At 45.3% G+C, this 12,282-nt stretch overlaps 1 protein-coding gene across 2 annotated transcripts in view; it reads left to right on the top strand.

Moving 5' to 3' along the window:
• Nucleotides 1–6,480: 6,480 nt before the first annotated feature.
• Nucleotides 6,481–12,282, top strand: part of RB1CC1 (RB1 inducible coiled-coil 1) — a 60,001-nt gene continuing 54,199 nt past the window's right edge. For both annotated transcript variants that reach the window (XM_061171345.1, XM_061171344.1), the window contains exon 1: nt 6,481–6,838. The gene's annotated coding sequence lies outside the window, so the exon portion shown is untranslated. The remainder of the gene's footprint in view (nt 6,839–12,282) is intronic.

Here is a 12,282-nt window from a genome sequence, read left to right as displayed (position 1 = left end):
AAGAAGTAAAACTGTCACTGTTTGCAGACGACATGATACTATACATAGAGAATTCTCAAGATGCCACCAGAAAACTACTAGAGCTAATCAATGAATTTGGTAAAGTTGCAGGATACAGAATTAATGCACAGAAATCTCTGGCATTCCTATACACTAACAACAAAAGATCAGAAAGAGAAATTAAGGCAGCAATCCCATTCACCGTTGCAACAAAAAGAATAAAATATCTAGGAATAAACCTACCTAAGGGGACAAAAGACCTGTATGCAGAAAACTATAAGACACTGATGAAAGAAATCAAAGATGACACAAACAGATGGAGAGATATACCATGTTTTTGCATTGGAAGAATCAATATTGTGAAAATGACTATACTACCCAAAGCAATCTACAGATTCAATGCAATCCCTATCAAATTACCAGTGGCATTTTTTACAGAGCTAGAAGAAAAAAATCGTAAAATTTGTATGGAGACACAAAAGACCCCGAATAGCCAAAGCAGTCTTGAGGGAAAGAAATGGAGCTGGAGGAATCAGACTCCCTGGCTTCAGGCTATACTACAAAGCTACAGTAATCAAGACAGTATGGTACTGGCACAAAAACAGAAATATAGATCAATGGAACAGGATAGAAAGCCCAGAGATAAACCCACGCACCTATGGTCAACTAATCTATGACAAAGGAGGCAAGGATATACAATGGAGAAAAGACAGTCTCTTCAATAAGTGGTGCTGGGAAAACTGGACAGCTACATGTAAAAGAATAGAATTAGAATACTCCCTAACACCATGCACAAAAATAAACTCAAAATGGATTAAAGACCTAAATGTAAGACCAGACAATGGGCATCATCAGAAAATCTACAAATAACAAATACTGCAGAGGGTGTGGAGGAAAGCGAACCCTCTTGTGCTGTTGGTGGGAATGTAAACTGATACAGCCACTATGGAGAACAGTATGGAGGTTCCTTAAAAAACTAAAAATTGAATTACCGTATGACCCAGCAATCCCACTACTGGGCATATACCCAGAGAAAACCATAATTCAAAAAGACACATGCACCCTAATGTTCATTGCAGCACTACTTACAATAGCCAGGACATGGAAGCAACCTAAATGCCCATCGACAGACAAATGGATAAAGAAGATGTGGTACATATATACAGTGGATTACTCAGCCATAAAAAGGAACGAAATTGGGTCATTTGTAGAGACGTGGATGGATCTAGAGACTGTCATACAGAGTGAAGTAAGTCAGAAAGAGAAAAATAAATATCGTATATTAATGCATATATGTGGAACCTAGAAAAATGGTACAGATGAACCGGTTTGCAGGGCAGAAATAGAGACACAGATGTAGAGAACAAACGTATGGACACCAAGCGGGGAAAGCGGCGGGTGGGTGGGTGGTGTGATGAATTGGGCGATTGGGACTGACATGTATACACTGATGTGTATAAAATTGATCACTAATAAGGACCTGCTGTATAAAAAAATAAATAAAATAAAATTCAAAAAAAAATTAGGGCACATTTGAAAATGACAAGTGATTTCCAATGAATCCCTTCAACAGTACAAACATATAGAAAGTTGTGAATGAATTAGTATTTATCTGATGAATTCATTTTGAGAGAGAGGGTAGCACTATGGATTAAAAGGAGAAGGAATATTTAGTAGGACTGTAAGGAGTTTTAGAGATTTAGTCCTTTGTTTCTCAAGGCCATCATCTGCATTAGAATTCCCTTTAGAGCATGTTAAAAAAGAGTCTTGGACCCTGTCACTGGTATATATCTAGTGTATTAAAGAGTGGATAAATTTCTAATACTCCATTTTTCTATATAACAAAATTGGTTTAAGTAACAATCATGAAATAATAATAATGGCCAAAAAAGAAAGACTGAAAAATTTTTTTTTAAGACTGAAAGTTTTTATTGAAAATTCATATAATCAAGGCAGTCAAAACTAAAGTTAAAAAATAAATATTACAGAAACAAAAAGGAAAACAATTTTTCTATAGTTTTTATATCTGCCTAAGAGTTTTAACATTAATCTTTTGTTAAGAGATCAACATGACATGTCATGTAAATAACTCTCTAGCAAGTAATAAGTGAATTTTAATAAAACTGAGAGATCAAAAGATGTCTTACGTAACTACTAAATCTTACTGCTGATGTAATGCTTTCTTACTTGATTTTAGTTTTAAGTGGAACAACAGGCAATTAAGGATAAATTCCAATTTCAAAAGATGTTACTTAAATTCTGTAAAACATTTGCAATGTACACTAAATTTGGCACTTACCAAGGGGTCCCACAGAATGACTGAATGAGATGGTGGGATGGAGTCAGGAGCCCACCACTCCCTCAGTAGAAGGGACAGAAGAGTGACTGGAGCGGGTACCAACAGTAGGCATGGATAGGTTTGCAGATTACTTGGCAGGAGAGTGGAGTTCTTTCTCACAGCTTCCATTTCCTCGTGATGTAGGAGGTGAGATTACTGACCAAGAGAGAGGAATTGCAAAGGGGTGGGGATTAGGGATTTAAGAGCAGTGCAGTTTGATGGAGAGCAGAGTTGACTACTAGGGAAACAAACAGAGCACAGACGGCTGAGGCAGGAATGGACACCAGGTTTCCAGACACCCAGTTCAGTGCTCCCTTTAATAAACCCTATTAAAAAGGATGCCTACTGGGAAGTGTTTTACATGTATGGGCAGCAGGTAGGGTTCACTAAAACAAATGGATGATTTGAGGAAGCAGTAGTTTCTGCTTTTTTTTTTTTTTTTTAATAGATCTAAGACAACCCAGTTCTACTTTTTGACATTTTAAGCTCTTTGTCAAAATAATGAAAGACAGGAACTCGATGTGAAAAAATGACTGTTTTGTCTCAATCTATTGGTTTAAATCTGCTGGAAAATGAAGGATGCTGTATTTTCTTGTGGGTGTTGCATTAGAAACAATGTTGCTCACCAAGCTCACTAGCTTTGAAGATCCTCACTTGTAAATTAACTATCATCATCATCATTAATAACATGTGAGTACCAGCAGAGCAGCTGACTGGGGCAGCTTTAAGGTCTGTAAATAGCACTGGACAGATTAACTTAATAATCACATGCCAGAAGCCTCCAAGTATTGTACGTGACCATATCTTACACACCAAATAGCTATGGTCTTCAAAACAAAGTCCAAGACTTCTTAAAGGGGCTAACTTTTAAAAATGGAAAATTATGATTCATACTTTAAGTCATGTCAGTCGTGGTTACTGCTGTTTGAATATAATCTAAAAAATCAGGCTAATGACACGAAATTGTTTGAGAAATATCTGACACAAATGGAGAATGAAATCCCCAATCAGGCAGAGTTAACAAAATTAAGCTGTGTACTGTGATCTTCCCAATATCCTGATGTATTTTTGGTTAAAACATTAATGTCATAAACTTGTCACTACAATGATTTTTGAATGATCCCCTGTCCAAGTTTTTGAGATACTTGAGGGCAGAAATTTTCCACAGTACCTTACCTACTCAACCTTCAACTTGAATATTTGCATAATTTATTACATTCAATATTTTATTAATTGCTAAGTGCCCAGCTCTCTATAAAGTTCTAGGAACTTAAAAATGAGTAATTCATAGTTCCTTGTCTTAAGGGTTTCAGATTTAGATGGGGAGACAACAATTTACAGTTGTGTGATACGACGCCGAGGTGGTGGAAGGGGGCATGATCACTATATTGTCTAGAGGCTGGCAGCTGGCTGAGGTCCAAGCTCTGTTTTAAAGGATGACTTTGAAAGATGAACAAGAGTGGAAGAACATCCCTGGATGATGAAACTCGTACCAGGCATGTGTAAATGTGACAAGTGCCAGGAGATACCCTAGAGGTGGGTTGGGACCTAAGAGATTTTTATGCTAAGAAGCTTAAATTGTATCTAAAATGCCAAACAAAATCAGTGAAGGTTGTAGGCGGTAAGAGACAGGATGAGATTGGTCTTAGATTGAGTAAATAACGAAAGATGAGTTGGGTGGTGAGCTGAGGTATCAACTAAAAAAAACTGTAGGGCACTGTCACCAAATGTGTGAGTGCTCCGCACTGTACAGCATGCATTTGGGGAAACAGCTCCATTAAAGGACTTACATTTCAGCAGGTCAGATAGATGCTGAAAGATACAAGGATCTAGGGGAACTACGGGCATGTCAGGGAAGACTCCCTGAGAAAGTGACACTGAAGTTGAGACCTAGAGGAAACAGAGGTGTTAAAGACTGGAACTGATCTGAAGTACTTAGGGTGTTTAACAGCAAACTCTTCCTACTCCTCTTAAAGACTCAGAAAGAGAACCACTGTCTTTTGCCCTCATGGGAAATCTGTCAAAGGACCTAAAATGTTTATCAAATTAACGAAGTAATGTGCTGAGGACAAGATCAAGTCTCTTATCTCTGCGCCCACAGCACCTTATATTTTCATCATTTGCATCCGTATTATAATTACTTGAGAATTTGGAAGAGGTCCAAGTAAAAGAACAGATTTAAGAGCCAAGAGGGAGACACTACAAAGGGAAGGGGGAGAAAAAAAGATTTTAAAATGTGAAAGGGCAAACGGTTTAGAAAGTTCAAATTAAGTCTCAGCATTGTCCATTTAATGCAATAATTTGGGGGTCCTTATTAATCCGCAATTTCAGCAAGAAAAGTACAGTTGGCAAAAATGAGACTGTGGGTCGAGGACTTCCTATCAAGAAGCTTGGTTGAGAAGGAATGCTGCATGAGGATTGTTTGTTCTTGTTTTCATTTATTAAGGGAGAGGGCAGAGGGTTTTCAATATCCTTGGTTTGAAGGAAAATGTGACTTACTGAGAACTATTATGGACACACGCGGCATCAGGAAACTGTAACAGTGTTTTCTCTAGACAGCTAGATATATGTCAAAAAACTAATGTTGATACATTTTCACTTATCACTAGGAAAGGACATGAGGCATATAAACTCTTACTATTTACACTCTGGAGAAGAGGAAGATGAGGATCGAATTAGGTTTTGTTTTGGTTTTTTCCCCCAAATAAAGAAGTCAGGCAAGTAACATTTAAAACATTTTATTTAATAGATTATCACTGGCATATTCCAGTCATGATTTTACATTCTAAGGTGTATTTAATTTGTACTGATGAATGTCATTGATAACTAAAAGGAAGGTCAAGCACCAATATATTCTTTAGAGGCCTAATCCTGTGCTCCGCTTGCCAATTTTCTGGCTGAATCCCTTCTGACCACTTACTTTCTTTATGCTGGTTACGATGCTGTGCCTGATAAAATCAGCTCCTTTCTTCATCTCGCCAGTTCACACCTTCCCCCAAGGCATAACAACGGTTTAGCCTCTTAATTTTCAGTTCCCTGCAGAAGTACCTTGTTGGGGTGGTGTAATAAAACTCCGTCTTTCCAAAAAAAAAAAGTAAAAATGACTCGCCAAAGACAAGACCTCTCCAGGATCGGCAGGAGTGTAAACTTAAGAATCAAGTGGTAACACGTGTTGGCCCATCTCAGCCATAACTTTCAGATACCGGGTCAGCGCGATGGAAACTGAAAATCCGTAATGCTTACCAGCTGTTCGACGTTTTCTTTCAGTTCCCACCATTACAAACGAAGGAGCGCAGATTTCGCTTGCCCGTAGCGTGTGTTCTGCTTGGGCGCCCTCGAAAAGGGTGCTGACACGCCTCTTTACGCAATCGGAACTCAAAAGCCCTCTAGTGACTCAGCGGTAGCACCTCCAAGCTGTTACTCATACCAGATATTCCTGGACCTAACAGGAAGCCTAGAAGTCTTACGTATTACTTTACCTGCAACTCCAGCTCCTCAGACTTGAATACTTGCGCGCTGCGGCTCCGAGCCATTGCCCGTAACTCACCGTCTTCACAGCATCAGGACCCCCGACACTGCTTTCCTTAGGGGGCTCGTGCTAACCCACTAGAGAGCTCAGGCTCGAGCTGAAAAATGGGGTGGTCGCGGCGCTTTCGACCTCCTCCCCACCGACCCAGCCTTAACTGCCTTCTTTCCCTTCCCTGATCTGAGCCTGTGCCGCCAGCGCCTGCAGGCTTGCCAGGCCCCTGGCCGGCGGCCTGCAAGCCCGGCGGGGGGACACGCAGCCCCCCGCCCCGGCGCCCCGTCCCCTCACGGGGCCTGGGCCGGTGGCGGGCGCCCAGGGGCCGCGACAGGCCGAGGGGGCCGAGCTCTTCCGCCCGGGCTAACCCAGGATTCGGTGGGTCGGCGAGCGCAGGCCCACTCGCTGGAGCGGAGGTCAGGCTCACCTTGGGGCAGTGGCGCCCGGACAGCGGCCAGCACCACCCCGGGCCGCCCAGCGGAGCCTCCCGGGTCACGTGAGGACGCCAGGGCCCCGAGCTGGACAGCACCAGCACCGGCACCGGGCGGAGCCGGGGCCAACCCTTCCCGGCGGCCCGCCGACTTCCGGACCTGCGCGGAGCCGTCCTGCACCCTCCGCGCCGCCCCTCCCCCGCCCGCTTCCCGGCGTGCCCCGCGCAGGAAGGGCCGGAGTCGACAATAACAAACCCGCGGCGGCCGTGTCCGCGGCCCTGCCGAGCCCGGCGCTGCCTCGGCTCCCCGTCGCCCGGCCCCTCGGCTCTGACCGGCCGCGGCCCGCCCTCCCCCGGCCCCCGACCCAGAGCCGAGGGGCCTGCCCGTCCCCGCCGCCCGGAGGCGGCGGCCCCGGCCGCGGCGGTTGTGTCGGTTGGCGGCGCCGATGGACGGTTGGTAGCAGCCGCCGAGGACGAGGCGGCGGCGGAAGATGGTGCCGGGAGCCGCGGGCCCTGCTGCTGCCGCCGGAGGAGGAGGAGGCTCTGCCCGGTGAGTGCGGCGTCCTGCCCTTCGGGCGCGGCCCAGGGAGCGGGTGCCCGGGCGGGGGAGGCGGGGGCGGGCGGCTCCGCGGAGGCCTGTGCAGCCCCGGCCTCCCGGTGCCTCCCGCCGGCGTCGGGAGCGCCGGGGCCCAGGGACGCACCCTCGCCGCCGCCGCCGCCGCCGCCGGGCTGGGCCCCGAGGTGTCAGGCTCGGAGGCCGGACGGGGCGAGGGTCCCAGACGCGGCTCCGTCCCGCCGCGGAGCGCGAGGCTCCCCCGAGGGCACCATGCGGATAAAGTTACTCCCGGGAATGACTCAGCCTCCGCCGCCCCGCGGGCGGGCGCGGGACGGGGCGCGGGTGCGGGTTTCACAGCTTCCGCGGCCGGAGCCGGACGGCCCTCGTGGGGGGTCATCGCCGCCGTGCCTCCCACCGCCTGCCGCGTGCGCTGCGTTCGTTGTAGATGGTTTCGTGCCCGCGTCCCCTCCGTCTGAAGTGTAGTCGCCCCGCGGGGCCCTGGGCCGGCGCAGGTGCCCGCTGTTGATAAAGAGGCGCGTTGCTGCGAGACCCGGAGCCGGAGAGGAGCGTCCGCTAGGCAGGGAGCAATGATTTGGGCCGCAGGAGCAGGGCCTAACCGCCGTTTTGTATAGTTTCTAGGTTTTCGTGTGTGGGTGGTGCTTGTGTGCTTTCTCCCGAGGGTGGGAAGGTGAGCCGCTTAGGAGCCGGGTACTCAGTTTAAGCAGACAGCCTGTTTGGTGAAGCATCTCGCTGTTGTATGTCCGTATTTGATGTAAGCAGCGCCCTTCCGACCCTGACGTTACTATGAGGAGCAGCCGGGGACCCCTGAGGAAGGTGGCTGACTTGATCCGGAAGGAGACCCTTGCTGGCGATGTGAAGACCTCTTTTTCCTTTCTGTTTTTAATGTTGCCACAACAGAATACGGTCTGGATGAACACATTTTCTCAGCAACATTTTCGTGTTTAATACTGTGTTTAAAACCTAGAGTTTTAGAAAAGAGATGCTTCCTGTTGATAAATGTTTGTGTTGGCAAATGCCTGTTGATGGACATCGGACATGGAGTCAGACCACGGTTTTAAAAAGTAATTTTATTTCGTCTGTTTGGAACCTTTTATGTTAGTCACAGTTAAGATTAGTTTGGGGCCTGATTCTCATATGGTGATGTTGGATGACAGGGAAGGCGAGGAGGCGAAACTCTTGTCTCTGAGGACAGTGTCTTTTGGCCCTTGCCGACAAGCACAGGGTCGGAACACATGGCAGATTTGACTCCTAGCAAATGAAGTTCACTAAGTCAGGAGGGCAGAGGGCCCAAGACTTTTGTTTTTGAAAAGCCACACTTCTGAACTTAAAATTTTTATTATGTAAGCTTGAGGAGCTTTTATTTAGCCTCTGATTTTGAGACTGTCTTTAATTCTCATGCATTCAAGCAAATGTTTGAACACCTGCCTTATGCTTTACTTTGCAGCTGTATATAACCCTTCACAAAAAGTAGTGGGTAGTGAAATTTTCTCATTCAGGTAATGCTATTCTGTAACCCCAGTTAAGCTTTCTGTGTTCAGAAAATACTGGCTCAGGCAACTCAGGTAAAAATCTAGCAGCCTTTTTCCATGCACACTCATTTAGATGGTTATTCTTTTCTTACCAAGGCAGACCGTTGAACCAGTTACTGCAAGGAATACGGGAATGTGTTCGATATTGTTTTTGCCTTTTATAAAGAAAGAAAATTGAAGTCCTGTATACAGTTAATTACTATTTAAGCATTAATTGGAAATCTGAAGGAAAGACCCAAGAGAAGTGAGGAAGCTGACTGCGTGACTGTTTGGGGAAAGAAGGAATTGTAAATGCAAAGGCTCTGAGGACCTTGGTGTGTACGAGGAAAGGGGAGAAGGTTACTGAGGTGGGCGGGACGAGTGAGGGGACGCTAGAAGGAGCATGTGGTGATAGCAGAGGCTCTACAGATACTCAGGTTTCGGGGCTCTGAGTAAGGAGAGTAGCGTGCTCTAAGCCCCACGTGCAAAGGCACAGAGGTTTGTTCAGTAAACCGGGCAGAGCTGGGAAGCAGCTTGGGCTGAGAGTCATTCCTTTGCTCGTGAAATGTTAAACCCCAGCAGGGCCCAGTTAGCTCCAGCAACACGAGCAGTGAACAAAAGGAACTTTATATGTAAGCTTTGTATACAAGGTTGCAGGAAATGGTGAAACACCAGAAGTTTTCAGGAAGATAAATCGCAAACGCAGACTGCTCTGAGATGCTGAAGCAGACACAGTGCTGGCGGAGCCGACTGTGGAGTGCTGGGTTGAAGATTCCGTACTTGCCGTCTCTACGTAGTGATGAAAAGGATGCACATTCTCATTATTACATGACTCTGATTCTTCCATATTGGGGACCTAGTAAGGCTAATTTATCTGTAATCTGGACCCACTGTGCACGGCCCTGGGAGGGGGGCCTTTCTTCCATGGCTCGGTGAAGTTGCTGTTCGGTTAAATCTCTCTGCAAGTACGGTGCTGGAGCGCTGCAAGGGTCCCTTCCTCCGTCGGTTAGCGTCTGCTTTCACAGCCGTCCAGTGGGGACCCAGAGGGTTACGCAGTGTCTCCCCGCAACCGCCCCCCTCCCCCGATTTTGCTCTCTCTTGAATTCTCATATTTTATTGGCTTGTAATTACGCTAAGAGACGAAATAATGGTGACTCCCCCTCCTTTGGTTGCTGGTTCAAGACTATTTGCATCATGTTTTCCTTCATGTGCCGCACATAACTGGTCAGTAACCAGCAGAATATCGAAATGTTAGTCGCATCAGTACAGTACCTGTTCATATTTCCATGGCTGTTTTAGCCATTATACTGCAAATTCCAGATGTGCACATCCTTTTTTGATATTGCTGTATATTTACATATAGTCTTGGTTTAATAGAATGAAACTAATTCAACATTTGCTGTAAAAGATAGTTTTGGTTCCATTTCTTTACTCTTAGTATCTATTATAAAATGAAGCGTAGAACTAGAAAATTTTGCTGTAGATACTATTGTATGAGACTTCAGAGTTTAAAAAAGAAACAATTCGTTTTTACAGAAGGTGTTATAAGTCGATATTGATATTTCAAAATTGTACCACACACAGCCCTGGATTTAGCATCATCACGATGACACTAATACAGAAAAAACGGTTGTGGCTTCCATGGTTGGTATTTGGAGGCCGGAGAGCTATTTTGTAGCAGACTGACTTAAATTCATTTTAATGGTTATTCTGAGAATCTATCAAATGACACATGAAAATTTTTTAAATGTATTAAGGATGAAATCGACTGATACTCTCTATTGGGACTAATTTTTTAGACTGTGTATTTACAGTGTGACTGTGTATTTAGACTGTGTATTAAATATTTAATTTAATATTTCCAGTTCCAAATTATCTTTAAGTCATGTGTTTTACGCAGTTTTTATGAGTGTCAGGACACCACGGTGTGTAATACATTTATATGTACTGATATGGAAAGATTCCCATGATATTATATTATTCAACTCAAACAAATTGCATGTATGCGTGATGTTATCTCATTTCTGAGAAACCAGACTGTCCACACATAGACATGTACTTCCTGTACATGTAGGAAAAACCCGAAGGACCTACTCCACACTGCTGAGAGTATTCCTCTTGCCTCCATTCTTGTCTGTCGTGCTGCCCTTCGATCAGGTGGCCTGTCTAGTTGCAGGCAAGGCATTCATTTAGGACGCCCTGGACCTTTATGGAAAGGTTCTCTTTCGGGGAGTGTAAGGAAGATGGCTGACCTACTCTTCTTTCCTTCTTTTTCTCTTTTTCTTTTCTTCTTGGCAGAGAAAGAGGAGGATCAGATGGGAATAAATCTGATCTGGAGAGGTTGAAGCCCAGTTTGCAGTCCCTGGGTAACCCGGACAACTCCATTTGTGGTGAACATTACTAGTTTCCTTGATGTAGCGCCCGTGGCCCTCACTGAGGTCCACCTCTGAATTACAGTTTGCAGAATTGCAGATCAGGAGTTTCCTAATCCTTGTTCTTCATGAAGCTTTTGGTCCACCTTGTCCGGCGTCATCCACGTTGCCTGTGTTCTGCTAGACTTGAAAGCAACTTGCGGGTCTGTGTACTCCCAGCACCTGGCATAGTGTCTGGTTTATGTCGGGTGTTCAGTAAAAGTAGGGTGAATAATGACTGGCTTTGTTCAGTTTGGGAGGGCAGAGTTGTTGTCTGGGGCTTTCCCCTTGGTCTCCCCAAGTAGGGAAGCTGATTCTGAGTTTTGAATGGATTAGACCGGTTGACAGTAAGCTGGAGTGACTGACCTGATCATTGTGGTGGTAATCTCTCAAAGAGGAAACTACAAATTAATCTCCAATGATAAATGATAGACAGTGTTTTTTATGAGTATGAGAGATGCTTTCTTTTTTTATGGGCATGAAAGTACAATTGTAACATCTGTATGTCTGGGAATAAATGCAGCGGAATCAGTATTTTTAAAAATACATGTCTCCTTTCCCCTTCACTTATAGCTGACTTTATCCCAGGAGGATCCAGAAGAAACAGATGTCCTTTCATGATGGGAGATTATCCCCCCCCCAATAAGATAATTCACACCACTTGATAGTGAAGAGCTCTGTAAGTTCAAGGCAGAGAAGGGAAGACTGTGGGCCACCTGTGACTAAGGAAGACTTCCCAGAAGGGCTTTTTTTTTTTTTAAGATTTTTTAAAAATTGTTTATTTATTTTGGGCTGCCTCAGGTCTTAGTTGCAGTGCACGGGCTTCTCTCTAGTTGCGGCCTGCAGGATTTCTCTCTCTGGTTGTGGCGTGTGGGCTCTGTAGTTTGCGGCACGCGGGCTCAGTAGTTGTGACACAGTGGGCTTAGTTGCCCCGCGGCATGTGGGATCTTTGTTACCAGGGATCGAACCCGCGTCCTTTGCATTGCAAGGTAGATTTTTTTTACCACGGGACCACCAGGGAAGTACCCAGAAGGGCTTTTGACCACAGTTGGATGAGTAAAGTTCAGATGAGCCGAAATGGGGCGAGTATTTTATCTGGTAAGACTATGTATAGATAAAGTGAGAGTGTGGGTTTCGTGTAGGAGAGTAGCTGGAGATACTTTTAAGAAAGACAAACTGGGGTTGATTATGAAGTCCTAGAATGTTGAAGATTACTTAAAATTACAATTGGCACCATTTTAGAAGCTTTTATCATATTCCTTACACCATAATCTGAAATGCATTATTGCTATCCCTCTCATACACTCTGCAGAAGGTATGATTTCAGTTCATAAACTGATGTGCAGAGGTTCACTGAGAGTGGGAGAGTTGGCACTCAAATACAGGTGACTCTTGCCATTTTAATGCTAATCTAGCTTTAGGCCAGAGCTGGTGGATTCACACGTTTGACGGGGCAGGCAGAAGATGAAGCTCAGGGAGACTGTCTGTGCACCGAACC

Source organism: Eubalaena glacialis, chromosome 17 (assembly GCF_028564815.1).
Source record: "Eubalaena glacialis isolate mEubGla1 chromosome 17, mEubGla1.1.hap2.+ XY, whole genome shotgun sequence".
NCBI classification, from domain to species: Eukaryota; Metazoa; Chordata; class Mammalia; order Artiodactyla; family Balaenidae; genus Eubalaena; species Eubalaena glacialis.
The sequence above is the reverse complement of the archived record's forward strand: the minus strand, read 5'-3'. Positions and strand labels throughout refer to the sequence as shown.